The 20,818-nt window shown below is 34.9% G+C and overlaps 1 protein-coding gene across 2 annotated transcripts in view; it reads right to left on the reverse strand.

Moving 5' to 3' along the window:
• LOC135207993 (transient receptor potential cation channel subfamily A member 1-like) overlaps positions 1 to 20,818 on the reverse strand; it is a 73,087-nt gene that overhangs the window by 40,611 nt on the left and 11,658 nt on the right. For both annotated transcript variants that reach the window (XM_064240080.1, XM_064240079.1), the window contains exon 2: positions 13,239 to 13,377. The gene's annotated coding sequence lies outside the window, so the exon portion shown is untranslated. The remainder of the gene's footprint in view (positions 1 to 13,238; positions 13,378 to 20,818) is intronic.

Raw genomic sequence — 20,818 nt, forward strand, 5'->3', positions numbered from 1 at the left:
AGCATTCCAGGCCTGCAATGAATAAGATATTTTTTTAAGTGATTTCATACTATGTCACATGAACACCATATTCTTTGAGAGCTTGAATTTCAAGTCACTGGCCCCTGTCGGTTCGTTCCACATGAGTAGGGTTATTTTCTTAATAATAATAATAATAATAATAATAATAATAATAATAATAATAATAATAATAATAATAATAATAATAATAATAATAATAATAATAATAATAATAATAATAACAACAACTATGGTGTCAGAACAGACAGGATGATGCATACCAATAGACCAGGTGTGACGCTGATTGACAAAACCAAGAAGCAAGTATCACTCATCGATGTCGCAGTACCATGGGACACCAGAGTAGATGAGAAAGAAAGAGAAAAGATCGATAGGTATCAAGACCTGAAACTAGAAATAAGAAGGATATGGGATATACCGGTGGGAATTGTACCCATAATCATGGGAACACTAGGCAGTATTCTAAGATCCCTAAAAAGGAGCCTGGATAAACTAGATGCTGAAGTAGCTCCAGGACTCATGCAGAAGAGCGTGATCCTAGAAACGGCGCACATAGTAAGAAAAGTGATGGACTCCTAAGGAGGCAGGATGCAACCCGGAATCCCCACACTATAAAAACCACCCAGTCGAATAGGATGACTGAGACAGAAAAATAACAATAATAAGGTTGACCAGATTCAAAACGTCACTAAATTGCACGACCTTCAAAGGAACTTGATATAAAACCGGACGAAAGAAATATCTCATTAGTTTGCTGATCATTAAGTTCGTTAGCTTTAGGTGGAATTCTTGAAAGAGGAGTAACAAGAAAGCAAAGTTTGAAGTCAAATGAGGGTAATATTATACTTGGATGAGACCAGAGGGTACGACCTTCATCATTTAGTGAAATGGGATGGATATCATCTGTGGCTGTCGCATGGACCACGAAAGATGGTTTTACTGTGTATGTATGTTATGTATATATTATATATATATATTATTTAATATACTATATATATATATATATCAGAAAGATGCGTTTATGTATATATATATATATATATATATAGATAGTATATATTATTTACACAGAAAGATGCGTTTACTGTATGTATGTATATATATATATATATATATATATATATATATATATATATATATATACACAGTAAACCCGTGTGTGTGTGTGTGTGTGTGTGTGTATTTATGTATGTGTATAATCATAATCGATCACTGATCTTTAGGAGCTAAAATACAACTGATCAAATTGTCAAAAGACACGCCCTCGTGTCCGCCAATCACATTTCACCAAAAATACCGAGGTAGATGACCTATATATATCTCTTAAGAAAATTACGGATAACAAATAACACGAAGGTACGTTATATTACGCATAAACAGCTGAACTTAATAAACTTCAGAGCAGCTGCACATGTGCAAAGATAATTTATGGTAACATGCAGACTCATTACCGTAATAAGACACTTATTAAGCTCTGTGCAACTTTTACGACAAGAGCTTCGTTCATTATGTCAATTACAGCAACAGAAAATATACTGAGTGAAATAATGAGGTTTATAATGTCTTTCATTATTTTGTCCTTCATTCGTTACACACTGAAGTTGAAAATTAGTTATTCATTATTCTCCTGATCTAATTGTCCTGCTCTACATTTCAACCTCGCTTGTTTAATTTGATAAAGAAATTACAGATAAAAAGGTCTCCACGCTTTGGAATCCTCCCCCTGTATCTGTGTTCCTTGATCCCTAAAGACGACTTAGACCCACTCTTTTCAATTCATAATTTACGTGATCCTTCCAGGTTTAGAACTGCCAGTGCCGTCGACCTCCGAGGACAAGTGAAAATGCAATGCATTACTACCCTAATCCCATTTTTCCTGCATTTTACTAATTTTTTTTATCTGTTAATTAATTAGTTTTCTTCTTTGATAAGTGGGATCTCTTCTTTCTGTATTTCACATTACCTCCTCGTAATTCTTCCTAATGAACGCCTTGATATTCTTTGTACGCTAGAATTTCAAGTCAATGGCCCCTTTGGGCTTGTTCCTCGTGAATAGGGTTCACCTACTGAATAATAATAATAATAATAATTACTATTACAGAGAAAGAAAAAGAAAAGATTAATAAGTATCAAGACCCGAAAATAGAAATAAGAAGGATATGGGATATGCCAGTGGAAATTGTACCCATAATCACAGGAACACTAGGCACGATCCTAAGATCCCTGAAAAAGAATCTGGAACAACTAGAGGCCGAAGTAGCTCCAGGACTCATGCACAAGTTTGTGCTCCTAGAAACAGCGCACATGGTGAGAATAGTTATGGAATCCTAAGGAGGAAGGATGCAACCCGGAGCCCCACAATATAAAAACTGTGATTGGCCAAAGAAAAAAATTTACTATTAGCATTATTATTATTATATTATTACTTGTGACCACAAAAAGACGGAGTCCTCTACCGGACTCAAGATTAAACCACTAAGACGTTCACTTCTAACGATAAGGATACCCTTCGCGGATTTATAATACTTCAAGTTTTCGTACACGAAGACAGATATTATCTTTATACAAGGTACAATATCATTATTATTGTTATTGTTACTTTTATTTTTGTATGGTGTTTTTACGTTGCATGGAACCAGTGGTTATTCAGCAACGGGACCAACGGCTTTACGTGACTTCCGAACCATGCCGAGAGTGAACTTCTATCACCAGAAATACACATATCTAACTCTTCAGTGAAATGCCCGAGATCGAACTCGCAGCCACCGAGGTGATAGGCCAAGGCCGTACCGATCACGCCACTGAGGTAATGTTATTGTTATTACATTACCACTTAACTTTTGGGCGTTATTCGCCGTAGTCTGCTACGTGGGCGAGCTTGATGGATTCCACGTAACACGAGGAAATTATATGATGTCAAAACTAACAGGTGACTAAAAGTTTCTGTGAGTCTTCCGTGTGTTGGCAGTTTGGCACTGAATAATTTTGCACATGACACTTTGGCGCTTATTATGTGTTATGTTAACACACGTCAACGTTCACGACCTTATGTTGCAATACGATTCCTGAGTTTATCGGCCGGTATTTTCTGCGCGTATGTATGATTCTGTATATTATATTATATTTATATATATATATATTTATATATATATATATATATAGATAATCTATATATAGATATATATAGAATATATATATATATATTAGATATATATCATATAGATATATAGTTCCTCGTTGGACGAGTGGTTTTCGAGCTCGACTACCAAACCGGTGGTCAGAAGTTCGATTCTCCGCTCGGCCAACGCGGAATCAGAGGAATTTGTTTCTGGTGACAGAAATTAATTTCTCGATATAATGCGGTTCGGATCCCACTAATAAGCTGTAGGTCCCGTTGCCAGGCGACCAGTTGGTTCCTAGCCACGTAAAAATATCTAATCCTTCGGGCCAGCCCTAAGATGAGAGCTGTTAATATAAATAAGTACTATAATTTTGGCGGAAGAGGCAGAGTAACGAGACAGTGGTAGGCGTGAGAAATCCGATCGTGAAATCGGTTAAAAAATATTACTGTAACACAGCGTCCTTATTTCTAGTAAAACAGAAAAATATAAATTATAAATTTAGAATAAAATCGCTGTGGCTACCCGAAATCTATAAAAATTGATATCTCCCATCAACATTGCTCATTAGTTAACTTAACTGGAAAAAAAAGCAGATAAACTGTTAGCTACAAATTCGATGAAAACCGAATTATCTATAAACATTATAGAAAAAAAATAAAATAAAAAAATATTGCTCGTCCTAATGTATTAATAACACTATCGATTCGTTTATGAGTTTTCATCCAGGATTTAAGCATAACTGAAGCACCATAAACGCTAATGAAAAACTAATTAAACGTAATGAGAAGCTATTTATAAATAAGCGTCTGATGACATAAGTTGCGAACTAAAAGACTACGGTAATGAGACTCAACATAAGTTAAATTAACAACTTCATCAGTTTTGTACAAGGCTACATCTGATACTTAAGTCATTTCCGTTGCAAAAAAGAAAAATATAATAAATAGATAAAAAATATAAATACAAACTAGGCCCACTGTCAGAGGCTTAATACCAGAGCCAAACATGCATTAATAATTACATTACCGGTCTATTACGCTATTAGCGTTACCGTGCTAATATTCCATTACACTGCACGATTCTTGGCCTGATAGCAACTGCCCGTTTTTGCAAATGAACAAAATACAACTACACTTCTTTCTTTTCAGGAGGAATTGCAAATATACAACAGAAATATTATTCACACACTTGCAACGTTGTAGTCAAATAACAAACCTTGAAATTAAGATACTTTCTGTGAACAAGGAGATAAAAGATATCACAGACTATATAATATATATATATATATATATATATAATATATATATATATATATATACACATATATACACATATATATATAATATATATATATATATTATATATTATACATATATATATATATACGTATATGTATATAATCATGCGTTAAGTACAAATGTCGTTTTAATATCCAATTCGCTCTCCTCGGAAATAATTAAGTAGAGACATAGATATATAACTACATATATATTATATATATATATATATATATCTATTATATATGATATATAATATATAGTATATATATATACGTATTGTAATATAAATAATCGCATTAAGCTACAAATGTCGTTTAATATCCAATTCGCTCTCCCTCGGAAATAATATAAGTAGTTACCATATTATTATACTACATATACATATATTATTTATAATATATATATATATATATCATATATGGGGGGCATATATATATATCTATATATATATATATAATATAGATATATATAATATATATATATATATAGATATATATATATATATATATATATATATATAATATATTGGATGATAAGAAATTCGTCGTCTAACTGGCTCGAACCGCTGAACACGAGAACTCACGTGTGTGTGTGTGTGTGTGGCATTTGTTGAACACGACCCTGGTTATGTATTTGTGTATTATCGGGGACAAATGATTCATTTTCCTCTTCCAATATCGGGATGCCCTTCCCGGTGTTAGCCTACCTCGGGGAAGCCCTAGTGCGGGTATGGGTATGGTATGGTATGAATATGGGTATGATACACATATGGGTATGTGTATGGATCTGGTACGGATATAGGAATGGGTATGGGTATAGGTATGGATAAGGTACAGATATGGGTATTGATATCATTATGGTATCGGTATGGTGCGGATATGGGTATGATACAGATATGGGCATAGGAATGGTATAGGTATGGGTATGATACAGATATGGGTATAGGTATGGTACAGATATGGGTATAGGTATGGTACAGATATGGGTATGGGTATGATACTACAGATATGGGCATGAGCATTATATACATATGGGTAAGGGTATGATATAGATATGGTCATCTGTTAGTTTTAATTTTAAATACAGTTCAGCAAAATATCACCATCACAAGGACTAATGGAAGGAGAAATGAAACGCATCAGTAACCTTATTATCACCCCCCAAGAGAGAGAGAGAGAGAGAGAGAGAGAGAGAGAGAGAGAATGTTTTCCTCCAATAGCATCCATAGCATATCATATGAAAGCCGAAAGATATCTCCGCTTTGTGTAGCGAAGACCTCATCTCGAGTAATATTCCTATTGGTCGTAAATACGACCAAACGCAAAGGTAAACATCGATTGCATTTCAATCTAACCTCTGGTCTCTATTTTCAGTTTCGTGATTAAACTTCAAGTAATCTGAAGACCCAATTGGACCTCAGATGATCAATATGCACGTTCATATTGACGGGATTGCCTTTGACTTCTGCTGCGAAGGTCTCTCTCTCTCTCTCTCTCTCTCTCCTGAGTTATTGCGACGGCAGTTTGCAGACAGTAGCCAAAAACATGTCCAACACATTAGTATTTGATATATCCAGATCTATTTAAAAGTATCATTCATAATATGCTAGGAAGACCTCTCTCTCTCTCTCTCTCTCTCTCTCTCTCTCTCTCTCTCTCTCTCTCTCTCCTGGAGTGATTGCAGACAGCAGCCAAAAACATGTCCAACATAGTATTTGACATATCCAGATCTATTTAAAAGTATCATTCACAATATGCTAGGAAGACCTTTCTCTCTCTCTCTCTCTCTCTCTCTCTCTCTCTATTTATTGTACCTGCAACTTACATATAGCAGCCCAACACAAGTCCGCCACATTAGTATTTGGTATACCCACCATTTTGCAAGCAACAATCATAAATTCATCGTAAACTAGCGAGACTTTCTCTCTCTCTCTTTCGCTGCGTCAGCATTTTTCGTCTCACAACCAATCTCGCCCTATCGCACGAGTGGTTTACCAATAAACATTAATCTGTTGTAGTACTTGGTAAACAAAAAGATAACGAACCTTGCGCCACGATTGTTTGTTATCTGGGAGTGAGGACACAAAGAACTGTCTACAAGAGTAAACTTTTCTCATTTCTCTTTCCCACGAGAGAATTAGAAGACCAAAGAATGTATCAGAATTTAATAAATAACGGGTAAATTAATGTATTTGTTAGTGAATGGAATAATTTCATTGTTAACGGGACGTTCTCAAGTGTAATTCAGGTTTCAGAAATTTGTTTATTTTCCGAGATTACGAAAGATGAGTTTTTAAAGAATTTTTTTTTTTTTCATGAGAGATTTAGAAAGCCAAAGAATGTATCTGATTATAACAGATAATGATGAAATAAAATAAAAAATAAACCAACAAACACATATATATACGTGTAAATACAATAAATACATTTCCTTGTTAATCCGATGTTTCCAAAGTTAATACCGTTTTCCCTTAATGACCTACCTGATCTGAGCACTAATTTCTAGATGATCGACCCTAAACTCTACACGCACTTTTGACAAAATCTCATTATCTCCCTGAACATTGATCTCTGGGAAACATTTCATGATCCTCCTAGGCAATACTTCCCGGTTTCTCCTAATTCTATGTATTAAATTTCTTTCAAAAAAAATATTACTCATCAATTATCTTTAGAAAATCAAATTACCCATCAATTATCTTTAGAAAATCAAATTACCCATCAATTATCTTTAGAAAATCAAATTACCCATCAATTATCTTTAGAAAATCAAATTACCTATCAATCACCTTTAGAAAATCAAATTACCCATCAATTATCTTTAGAAAATCAAATTACCTATCAATCACCTTTAGAAAATCAAATTACCCATCAATTATCTTTAGAAAGTCCAATTACCCATCAATTATCTTTAAAAAATCAAATTACCCATCAATTATCTTTAGAAAATCAAATGACCCATCAATTAGCTTTGGAAAATTAAATTATTTTTGGAAAATATGTCCCGGGGAGTAAGCGTACAAATTTCTTAGGAAATGTTTAGCCTAAAAAGGTGTTTCACGTTGAGTTAAAGATGCAGGGATTTTAGGATTGGATATTTATGATTTATTTATTAGGATAAAAATGTAGGAAATAAATACTGTGCATGTTAAACACTACAGAAAAATTATTTCTAATAAAATATGGCGTATTTATTTTAATTTTCATTGGTGAAATAAGGCACTATTGGACCATAGATTTTAATCCAGTAACATTACTCACCAACACACTTAAGAGTAATTCTACTTAGCTCAATTATGATAAGGCATTACGAAGACTCTGAAGACCATGGGACCTCTGATGATTATTAGTGTCAGAGAGCGCAAGAAAAAAATGCTCATATTCTGGTCAATCAACTGACCTGTGACCTTGAAAATAGGCAAAGGTGCAAAAAAAAAAAAAAAAAATGAAAATGCTACATATAATTACCTTCCAATGAATAGATATAAAACAATAAATGGTTACATAAAAATGGCAAAAAGAATAAAAGAAAGAAACGCCGGAGAGAGAGGTTCCAATTAATAGATATAGAACAATAAATGGGTATCATAGACAAAAATAAAAGAAAAAGAAACGCCAGAGAGAAAAAGTCAAAATAAAAATAGAAAACAATAGAGAGAAACAGAGAGAGAGAGAGAAGGAGAAGAGAGAGAGAGAGAGAGAAAAACTAGAGAGGAGAGGAGAGAGGAGGAGAGAGAGAGAGAGAGAGAGAGAGAGAGAGAGAAACTGTCCCGTGAAGGTCAGACTCTCGCATCAAAGAAGTTTACATCAGAAGAGTTCAATCCAGTCTTTACAGAAAGCAAGGAGAGCAATTAACGGACCTCATTAGCGGTTCATTAAAATGTCATCGGGGTAAAAAGTCCTCAACAAAATCGCGAAGGTATGGAAACCCCCTTTCCTGGTGTAGTTAACACCCTTTCATTTTAAATTGTAGTTTTTTAATGAAACCTGAAGATTAATCTTGATAAAAAATGACAGGTGCGTATGACAGGTCTCAAAAGTGAACTGATCTTTCCATAAAAGTTACGAATAATGACACAATTCTTCCTGGAATCTGAACTGGATCTTTCATAAAAAAACAATTAATGACTTCCTGGAAGGTTACGCTTCTAGATTACTGACGTCATAGACTTAACGTCCTGGAAAGCGACCTCGTGCCAAATATCAGGGCCTGGAAAGCCACTTCATTCCAAATAACAGAGCCTGGAAGGCAAATTCATTCCAAAAACTTTCCTGAAACCAATGCCTGGAAAGCAAAGTCATTCCAAAAATCAACGCCTGGAGAGAAACTTCATTCCCAAAATCAATGCCTGGAAAGCAACTCCGTTCCAAAATCAGTTCCTGAGAAGCGTCTTCATTCCAAAGCCCGTGCCTGGAAAGCAACATCATTCCAAAAATAAATGCCTAGAAAGCAACTCCTTTCCAATGCCTGGAAAGCGACTTAATTCCAAAAATCAAAGCCTGGAAGGCCACTTCACTCCAAAAATTACTGCCTGGAAAGTGGCTTCATCCCACAAATCAATGCCTGGGAAACTGATACATAACCAAATCATGCCTCGGAAGCAACTTCACTTCAAAAACCCGTGCTCTTGGAAGGCTACCTCATTCCGAAAATCAACGCCTGGAGAGCAACTTCACTCCAAAACTCAGCGACTGGAATGCCTGGAAAGTGACTCATTCCAAAACTCAATGTGTGGAAAGCATTCGGCGCTGAAGAGGAAACTGGGATGGGATAAAAAAAAAAAAAAAAAGGAGGAAAACCTCAAAGGAGTTGCACCACGAAAACAACCGCCAGGAGAGAGCTGAAAGTAAGATGGCAGAAAGAGAATTGGAACGGAGGCATGGTAAAAGTAATGAAAGGTTGAAGTGCACTATCTGCACTATACCCCCAACGGGCAGGATCACTATCAATTGCCATTTTTGTTTCTGTGCATCAAGACCATCTATATGCATTCTTAAAACCATTTAATGAATAATGCAGAAATCCCCCGATATTTACCAGCCATTAAGCCTCTAAAAGGAGCAACCCTTTTTAATGAATTGATGACAACGCAATTTAATTGACCTGTTTATCATTTTGCCAAAAAAAGAAAGGGTCCCACAGGGATGCCGGTGCAATTGCATCTATTGCATCATGACATGCGTGCAATTAGCCAGGGCAATAATTCTTCATAAGAGACAGGCAATATTGCCGACTCTATCCCTGAATAAAATGGAAGACAAAGTACACTGGACATAACAATATATGTATGCTCATAATATGAGAGAGAGAGAGAGAGAGAGAGAGAGAGAGAGAGAGAGAGAGAGAGAGAGAGAGAGAGAGAGAGAGGTGTTCCGTGAAAAAAAAATCTATTTCAGGCAAATAATATACTACTTAATACAAATGCATATAACGATGAATAAATTATTTGCGATGAAGAGGAAATTACAGAAAAATCACTGAATCAAAAAGGAGAGGCTACTGAATAAAGCTCAGATTAATTCACAAAACGTCACTCGGCGCAAAGTAATCCATTCCAACTAAAATGACACAAAAATGACATGAAAACGAGGTCTTGGGATCACGATTTTTAAAGCATATTTTACGGCCTGGCGCGAAACTGTGAGGAGTCAGACTGGACAAATTAGCCAAAAAGGGCGGCAAAATAGTTACAAAATCCAGTCATTTATTACCAGTCATGGAGCCCACTTTTGGTCAAATATTACATCATAAAATCCTACTAACAAAAAGACAAAGAGGAGAAAACAAAAATGACAAAAAGAGAATACCGCACTAACCTAACCCAACAAAAACCAAACATAGTGGCTTTGGAAGAGGTGACAGAGCCCTTAATAAACTATTTCCCAGAACGCAGAAGTTACTATTATAAAGATTATTAAATTTCCGGGAACGTCAACGTAATTATCTGGTTTTGTTGTGTAAGGTAATAGCCATCATGAAAGTGGTGTACTGTCACTCATAAGTCCACACGAAGGTACCAGGCGCTTCGACATATACAAGTTTCTCTCTGAGAGAGAGAGAGAGAGAGAGAGAGAAGAGAGAGAGAGAGAGAGAGAGAGAGGTTATGAATACTATTACAGAATCTTGGATGAGATCTGCATCCTGTTAATAAGGATAATGATCACAATTCATCTCCTCATATTAAGATATTTACGTCGAAAATGCAGCTTTCACCGATATATGTTATCATTTAACGATATTAGTAATACCTACTGAAGTCTACATTATATTGACTGTCTAATATATATATATATATATATATATATATATATATATATATATATATATATATATAAACAACAAATAGAAATACACGTACTACATCACAAAACACAATTAAGCCATGAATAATACAGCAAGTGGGGCGGCTTTATGCAAGTCACTGCGATTAACCACAAATAGGGCAAGCGATTAACCGCAAATTACACAAAGATAATCCATCAACATCTATATAAACATCTGGACGCTGTACATCGATCAAGGACGCAAAAGTCACCTGATCAGAGTTGAATATTCAAGATTATCTTCCAATAAGACTATGGGATTCTACATAAACCTGTTCGTTTTCGTACTTAAGAAGAGAAAGTCCGCTGGATAAAATAGGATAATAATTACTGTAACGACTTTCGGCGACTTTCTCCGACATGAAGCAGACATGTCAGGGGTATAAAGGCAAAGGATAAAATGAAGTAAACATCACAATAAATGTGGCAGGGTTTCACAAGCTGCCATGATCTGAGTTGTGATGTTTACATAAAAAACAACAAATGAAATGTGAAATAACTTGAAAATCAACGAGAATGTCACAGAAAAAACTTGAGAATTAATTAGAACATTGCAGGTAAAAAAAAAAATACATGAGAATTAATGAGATCAAAGAAAAAAAATTAGTATCAATGAGAACATCACAGAAAAACACACGAAAATCAATGAGAATATCACAAAAAAAACAATAACTGGAAATATCACATAAAAACATGAGAATGAGAACATAAAAACTAATGAGAACATCACACTGTTCAAAACGAACAAGTGTGAATTGTAAACTAATTAGCCTCTTGATTTTAAAAGGACCACAAGAAAACAAAACACAAACCACGGAAAAAGTAACAACTACTAAAAACTTGCAAGACAGGAACGACAAAAATAGAGAGAAGGAAGAAGGAAGATAATGAGAAGACGAAAACCCTCCCATCCTCTGCGGGAGCGGAGGAAGAATAATGCGTTTGCGAATTCCCATTCCGGGAACAAACACGGATCGAATTCCAGCGTGTCACGTTCCAACCATCTTTATTCCTAGTCCCAACGAAAACTTTCTTTGTTCTTGTTACAGAGAATGCTTCCAACAATTAAGGTAAATATGATTTTTTAAGTTATTCAGGAAGATATTAAAGGAATTAATATAATGCTAACTATACTCTGTTTTTTTCCATCTGCCCATCCGCCTGTGGTGTTTTTGTATGGTAACACTGCGTCCCGGGCTTTAAATAGTAACGCTATGTGTAAGTTTTAGGTAAATAAAAGGATATCTTGGTGTACATTTGCAACTGAAAAGTGTTTTAATAATTTACTGTATGCGAATTACACCGTTAATATTCGAAATAGGATATTGTTATTATTGTTGAATGTAAGCTGAATGTAACTATCTTAAGCCCGGGACGCAGTGTTACCATAAGCAAACACCACAGGCGGATGGACAGATGGAAAAAAACCGAGTATAATTCTAAGGTTATCGTACAGGATATTAACATAACGCTAGAGTTGTGTGTTTACGATTTATTGTGGTTAAAATATTTACCAAAGATACTCCAAAAATAAAATGGAATGGAACACATAATTTAGGCTGAAAGCCAAGTACCGGCGCCTTTGAGGTCATTCAGCGCTGAAAGGGAAACTGAGAATGAAGGTTTGAAAGGCGTAACGGGAGGAAAACCTCAAAGCAGTTGCACTATGAAATAACTGTTATTAGAGCGTGGAAAGTTAGCTGGAATAAAGAGAATATGAAAGAAGGTACAGTAAAAGGCATGAAAGGGGAATGTAGCTAGGATCTTAAGTAATACGCCTACAGTGCACAGCGTGAGGTGCACTGACGGCACTACCCATCAACGGGGAAGCCACTCCAAGAGGATGAGTATACGTGCTTTGCAAGAAGCTGAGAGAGAGAGAGAGAGAGAGAGAGAGAGAGAGAGAGAGAGAGAGAGAGAGAGAGAGAGAGGGGTGCTTAAGACGTTGCAAACCCCAACAATAATAATGAAAAATTATACATAATCTACCAATTGGTCTCAAATTAATCTATTGCTGTGACGTCATAAACTGAATATTATTATGCAAATAAATTAAGCTATACGATTGCGTTGCTATTTTTTGCCCTAAATAGAAAAAAAGTCATTTGGTTAATAATTAGAAGTCAGAAAAAATCCAATTAAACGCCTTAACGACTATCATACATTTTCAAACATAATTATCGTTTTTTTTTTTTTAAGTCAGGCCAATTAACCAATACTGGGGATCCCCTTTGATGAGAATTGGAAATTCAACGTTACCATATGAAATATATATAAAAAAGAAGTGACAAAATGACAATAAAGTTTAACATCATACAGATATGTTAAATAAAACTGCATTTGCGAAAAAATATATACATACACACACACACACATACTCACACACACACACACACACATATATATATATATATATATATATATATATATATATATATATATATATATATATATATATATATATATGGTCATAAAACAGGGTAAGCCAATACCTCCACAGGGCAGAACAGTTTCCTGCGGTAGGTCAGGAGTATAAGCTTCAGGGTCACCACCAAGGAGCGAAGGACTCTCCTCTCCAGGGGAGTCCCTTGGCCTTAGGATCTCGCTGCAACGCTGAAGGATTACTTTTGCCTGAAAAGACAACGTAGGAATCATTAAAAGGAAATTGGCTGTATGTACGTACAGTGGTGTTCAAATCCCATGCGACATGATTCTTTTTGTATCGTCCAGATTCTCAGACTCAACGTGACGTTGCCAAGTAGTGTTAAACTTTTTATTTTTTTTATTTCGAATGTCAAACATGTCGACAAGTTTGGGAATTCACAGCTAGCCCTATTTTCCATATAAATATGATCCCTTTTATGCATTGGTATGACTCGTAATCTGTGTGATTTGAACAATTTGTTTTCTTATGTTGCTTAGTTCAAAGTGCGGTGTAATAAGGTTAGCGGTGCCACCAATGAAAGCACACTTAACATGCTCCTCGGACTGGTCAACATAACTTCGTATGCAGCATTGTGACAGTAGACCTTATTTAATAAGCTCAACAGTCATAACAACATTTTCAAAGTAGGAATTTGAATTAAAACAAGTTTTCTCTGAATGTTCAAGTTTTCGGCTGTGTTTAAGCTGCCTGTATGTTGCAAAATGTTTTATAGGCCTAAAGAAATAATCTAAGCCTTCTGAGATGTAATCTGTTACTAATAAATTTATTTGTATAGATTACCTGTTCCTTGAGGAATACAATAAGAATAGGAATTACAACCAGATTTCTTTGAATGTTAAAGTTTTAGGCTGTGTTTAAGCTGCCTGTAGTATGTTGCAAAATGATTTATAGGCCTAAAAAAATATTCAAAGCCTTCTGAAATGTAATCTGTTACTAATGTTTTTATTTGTAGAGATTACCTGTTATTTGAGGAATAAAAGATGATGATGATTTTTATTATATGAAGAAGATGGCTATTAATCGAAATACCATAAGCGTTAATCAAGGCGTATGGAACACTTGTTTTTCAACTGGTTTAAAATATTATTTTCTTAAAAGTCCTTCTGCTCGCTTTTGGTGTATAATTCTTTCATAAGGTAAGTTGAAGTGCAAGAATGTGTAGATATCCTCATTTGCTTTCTGGCCAGAAATTGTTAATAGAGAGATGTGACTGTTAAGTATAAAGAAATCTAACACCTAGGCCAAAAGAATAACTGCATAGGCGAATATTTGCTAATATGCCATCATTTTTTTTTTAATATTTAAGAAATATAACAAATAATTATGTATGAAAATCCAAATATTCCTCTAACACATATAAAGTAAAAGTTTTCAAGATAATTTCATTGTCGCTACTCAGTGTATACCTACTTATGTTACACCGGGTGGTTATTGTTGCACCGACACTAATGATACGTCACACACGCCCCCCTCACACGTTGATAACGGTGGGCGCATTCTACTTTTGTACATACATATTTACATTTTTTTATTTTTTTTCAGCATTGAGGTGTAAAAGCAATCAAATAGGACTATTTCAAACACGTTATGCCTGCTTTGGAAGCATTACTAAATATTATGACAATTTATTATATATATATATATATATATATATATATATATATATATATATATATAACATTTGAACTGATATTTGATGATGACTTCGTTTTGGTCAAATGCTTCAGCGATGTGTGAATGAAAGTTTTGAAAATGTCTTGTAAGTTTTTTTTTCTTTAATTTGGCTACATGTGACATTTTCCTACAGTTTTGAAATATATGACAGATTTCACTCTTATGAGACATATTATGGCCTTATTTTATGCAATACTCGCGTTTTCGCATTGAACTAATAGATAAATATAAAGCATGCTAGGTTGCCAGTTAGTAAATTTTTAACAAAATTCTATGAATTTATGTCGCATGAGATTTGAGCATCACTGTACATAATCGTATTTAATAATGTAAATAAAAAACTTACCAGTTTTATACTTTGTCATATTCATTAAAATGTACTGTATGAATGAATCAAGTAAATGCAGCTATATTAGGTTTTTACTGACTTAAATAAGAAATCACTTACAAAATATTTATCATAACACAGCAACTGATGATATAATTCATTCATTCCATCTTCATCATAAGTAAATTTACGCAATTTACAACATTCTAAAATTTAAAACTTTTGTTTGACAAAAAATAAATGGGTATTTTCTATATATTTCAGTTCCCAAGTGTTTTATATAACAAGTAATTGAAACAAACTGGGTGCATTTGCGCATCGAGCTGCGCATATGAATACTCAAGTTACCCGGATACCGACTCAACATTATTACACATCTGGCAACACGGTTACCCGGATACCGACTCAACATTATTACACATCTGGCAACACGGAAACAGACAACCTTCGCCGAAAGGAGTTGCAATTAAGACCATATTCTTGGAGGATGAAAGAGACAGACGCAAGCACCCACTTACAGAATCATGGCTTGAATGTTGTAAATGGGAAGCATTTACGGTATTCTGAACCTTTCTGAAACGCACACACAGGTTTGAACTTCCACAAATGAGAACCGTCGTCTCGAGCAATCTAGGCTGATAGCGGCATTTGGTGCCTTGACAGCGGCTGTTGCCGTAGGTCGCCGACTTGGCGTGGGTAGTTTAAAAAGTGTGGAGGGCTCTTTTGACGTCGAATTAAGTTGGCGTCGTATTAAACTCAACCATTTCACTGTGTACATGCAGTTGAAAATATGCAAGTAAACATGCAGTTGCAAATGTGCAAATAAACATAGTCGATACTGGCAACTTACCATCAACAACTTATGATTTTGCAAGGACTTTTAAACTGACTAAAACAGATAAAGACTTATTTCAGGCACTAAAGGTGATTTTAGGGCCTAAAGTCACCCAAGTCTTGTGATCCAACCGACACTGCTGCAAGGAACACTCTTGTATCTAAATGTCGATTAATTATTAATAATAAAAATGTCTGATAGCTGCTGGAGAGACTGATAAGCGTAGGAAAGATAATACGCGCCTTGCATGCGCAGTTTACATTATGAAGGCTTTTAAAGATATGCCGCCAAATAAATCATCTGATGCAATTAAAGTCGATCATTATTCTGAGTTTATCCTGAGGAAAATTATAATATATATATATATAATATATATATATATATATATATATATATAATTGCGCTTGTTTCGTGCCAATTTATCTTAGGTTTTCTACGGCTTAGCAATACCATATAAGTGTCAATGAAAAAAATACGACGAACATATATTTAATTAAGGTCACACTTATTTAAGTACGACTTCAAGTACTTTCAAAATGCTCTATCGAATGCTTTGCATTATCTTCGTGATACTGGAAACATATCCCTCAATTTCCATTTTTCAATATTCCATTTGAACAAGACCATATCTTGAATTCCTGATCATACTCTGATGCTTTTTGGTCATAACTATGACCTGTTAGTCTATCGCACCAGACCGCTAATGTGTGGTGGAAGTGCTACTAAGTAAATTTCTTACTGTGACGTATATTTACGTTTAACCCAACCCTATTTTCTCTAGAGATTAGTCAGGTAAGGGCGTCTAGGCTAAACTACTAGGTAGGCTTCAATATCAAGGTTATTACATTACCTAGAATAACAGACAAGACTGCAAAGTTTGTAAACCATTAGGAAGACTATTAAAGAAAACTGCCTTAGCAAGAACAGAGTGATCACGAACTGCTTTCAGCCAATGCATACAAAAATATTACTCAAGTCACATAGATAAGACTGTGATTATGACAAGGGATCCTGAAATACATAATCGAGCCTTTTAAATCTCTACTTTACGTTGCTATACAATCAATGGAACTTACGACAAAATACGAAGTATTATTCAAACGGCGTAACCACAGAGATGACACAATACACAAGCGACTTATCAAGAGGTTATGGCATAATGTGACACCGACGTTTCGCATTTTCATCATAACAGAATCAATAAACTAAATAAATGAAATTCGTGAAAATCTATTTCTCTCGAAATACTGAAAAAAAATTTCCGTTATGCAAATATTACAAACAACGGGAGAAGGTCTCAAGTGACGTAAATGGGGGCACATAAACAAGTGGTCATCAACATGGTTAACAATGCAACCTTCTAAATGAACTTAATAATATTGTATGAATTCATTGAACCATTACCCCATGTTGTTTCATTCAGTAGACAGATGATGCAACATCATGAGTCAGCAACACTTATGGTACTTCAAACACTCCCTTGCACGTAATGCAGTAAATAATAAATAACTGATATCCTCTCACATAATACATAAAAAATCTATATGGCTACTAAGTCATATTATTATTATTTTGATTAATGTAAAAACATGACATGGAATTGTGTGTATATTCACATAATTACAAATCAGTGGAAAATATATTATATTCAAATCAACGAGAACATTTTTCACAAGAGGCATCATGACATAAAATGTATAAAGGCTATCAGCAAAAGTATTCATGACAATAAGAGGAGAATTATGACACTCGGAAAAGCATAAAAACGTCAGAAAAAGCATTTTGACATTACGATGCGAATTATAACGTTTATGAAAAACAAAAATTTGGAAAAACATTGTAACTTTAGGAATAGCCCCACGAAAATGGATTATGACGCTACGAAAATCATTTAGACGCTGCTAAAATAAAGTTAAATAACAGATGAAAAGAACAGAATACAGACTTTTGGCCAAAGGCCCAAGCGCTGGGACCTATGAGGTCATTCAGCGCTGACAAGGAAATTGGCGGTAAAAAGGTTTGAAAGCTGTACCAGGAGGAAAACCTCGCAGTACACTATAAATCAACTGTTAAGAGGGGGGAGGGGAGTACGATGGAAGAAAGAGAATATGAAGGGAGGTACGGTAAAAGGTATATCTACCGGGTTTTGCAATGCGATCTTTCAACTTCCTTTGACCACAACAACACCTATTTGTCATGACGCTAATTCATATCCATTTCATGAATGCCTCTTACTGTAATACAACAGTATAATATATATATAATATACACATACATACATATATACATACACACACACACATATATATATAATATATATATATTATATATATATATATATATATATATATATACAATACTTCTTAGACAGATTTACCTTTATAACAACACCGATTCTACTGTTAAGACATCATATTAAGGGTAGTGCAATGCTACGGTACTTCAGCGATATGCCCCACTGTCACTGCCCAAACATTAAACCCAATACATGTGTTACAGGCAGATAGCGAAGGGCATTTTGCGAACTGCCAGACATTTCAGGCAGATAGCGAAATGCACTTATAGGGACATTTCGCCGTCTTTAGTACTAGCCCCTGTGGGATAAAACGTTCCTTAATGCATTTTGCTATCTGCCTGAATTTTCAGGTAGTTCGTGAAATGCCTGCTTTCGCTATATGCTCAAATTTTCAGGCAGTTCGTGAAATGCCTGCTTTCGCTATCTGCCTGAATTTTCAGGCAGTTCGTGAAATGCCTGCTTTAACTATCTGCCTGCATTTTCAGGCAGTTCGTGAAATGCCTGCTTTCGCTATCTGCCTGCATTTTCAGGCAGTTCGTGAAATGCCTGCTTTCGCTATCTGCTTGCATTTTCAGGCAGTTAGTGAAATGCCTGGTTTTGATATATGCTTGCATTTTCAGGCAGTTAGTGAAATGCCTGGTTTTGCTATCTGCTTGCATTTTCAGGCAGTTTGTGAAATGCCTGGTTTTGCTATCTGCATGCATTTTCAGGCAGTTCGTGAAATGCCTGCTTTTGCTATCTGCTTGCATTTACAGGCAGTTCGTGAAATGCCTGCTTTTGCTATCTGCTTGCATTTACAGGCAATTCGTGAAATGCCTGTTTTCGTTATCTGCCTGTAACATATGCACATACAAAACTCGATGCAGTTGCCAAATACCGTTATTATTTTTATCACTTAATGACGGATAATTCCACATCCAGGTTGCAAACGCTTTCAAATTAAGAGGCGGCCTTGGAATGTCAAAGGTCTAACCATTGCATATATGCTACCACAAATAACCGACGTCATTGCAGAAAACTGTGTCTAAGAACCATTCCCTTTCGTCTGAATCATCTTTATGAAGGAATAAAAATAAAAGAAAATTGACATCGTTATCACGGGAGATGAGATGCCTTCTCTCTTTTGCAAAAAGCGAAATAAGAGACTTCAGGTTGCTTGCGAAAGCAAAAGCGTTTGCTTGCTCAAGGCCTTTTTAGTCTAACAATAACTTTATCTTGCTTCTTCCTGGATGGAAAGGCTAAGATCCAGCAGTCATAAATAATAATAATAATAATAATAATAATAACAGCAAAACCTACAAAGCATTTTAAACTAATAGGAAAAACTAGAGTTCCCGGATTGTTAAAAGGCGACTTCGCAAGCAAAAATATTCTATTTTACTGAATATCACAGCTTATAAAGACTCCGTCGATTCTGCGTTTGAACGCATAAGTGGGTGTATGAATGTAACGTATGTTCTCATGTAGACGCAGCGAACAATATAACATGTGATTTTCATGTGCAGAAAAAATAACGCTATGTAAACACACTGTCAGCAAAATGGATTATGAATACCCAAACATGACGGTCGTGCACACACATCATAGAATTATGACACCAGAGTGGTACCATTAAAGAGATAAAACTCTTTAAAGAACAGGGTATTTGGCTATAGTATAAAGGCGTACATTACATTCATATACTACATATAATATATATATACATATATATATATATATATATATATATATATATATATATATAATTATATATATATATATATGTGTGTGTGTGTGTGTGTGTGTGTGTGTGTGTGTGTGTGTGTACGTCTGCGTGTATTTACGTTTGTTATTACGTCGTGCAATTTACGAAGTTCTCACTTTTCAAATTTCAATTTTTGATCGCAAATGACATAACTTAGTTATGTCTAAAACCAATCCTGGCTCTCGGCTGCCATAAAGGGATTTTACTTTTATTTCGTTACTGATAACAAAGTTCATCGAAACTAATTCCTGAATTCATTTCCATCAGTTTCGTTCCTGTATCACTATGTCCCTAAATTTATCTTCATATTTCCCCGATTCCATCATTCTTTTCATCAGGATTTTCCTTTTTACCTAATTTCCCCTTTCACCGAATTTTCCTTTGCAATGTATAACTTTCCTTTTCACTGAAATTTCCTTTCTACTTCGTAGTTAAATTTAAATTTCCGCATTCACTTCATATCACTTTTCATTTATTTTCTTCCATTTTCACTTGAGTTTTTCCTTTCCACTGTGATTTTCCAACTCATTTAATTCCCTTTTTTCCTTTCATGTTTTCATTCAGCATCTGCAATTAGTTAAGAGGGCTACACGAGCTTCACCAGAAATTACAAAAGCAACAACCTTCACTTCATTATTTTTCAATGACATCACTTTTTTCCCTTTAAAAAAATCACATGCATCAATTTCCTCATAAAATTTTCATGCCGCCTGTAAATAATTTCAAGATCAAACGAAAAGTGATACCAA

This window comes from Macrobrachium nipponense, chromosome 34 (assembly GCF_015104395.2).
Source record: "Macrobrachium nipponense isolate FS-2020 chromosome 34, ASM1510439v2, whole genome shotgun sequence".
Taxonomy (NCBI): domain Eukaryota; kingdom Metazoa; phylum Arthropoda; class Malacostraca; order Decapoda; family Palaemonidae; genus Macrobrachium; species Macrobrachium nipponense.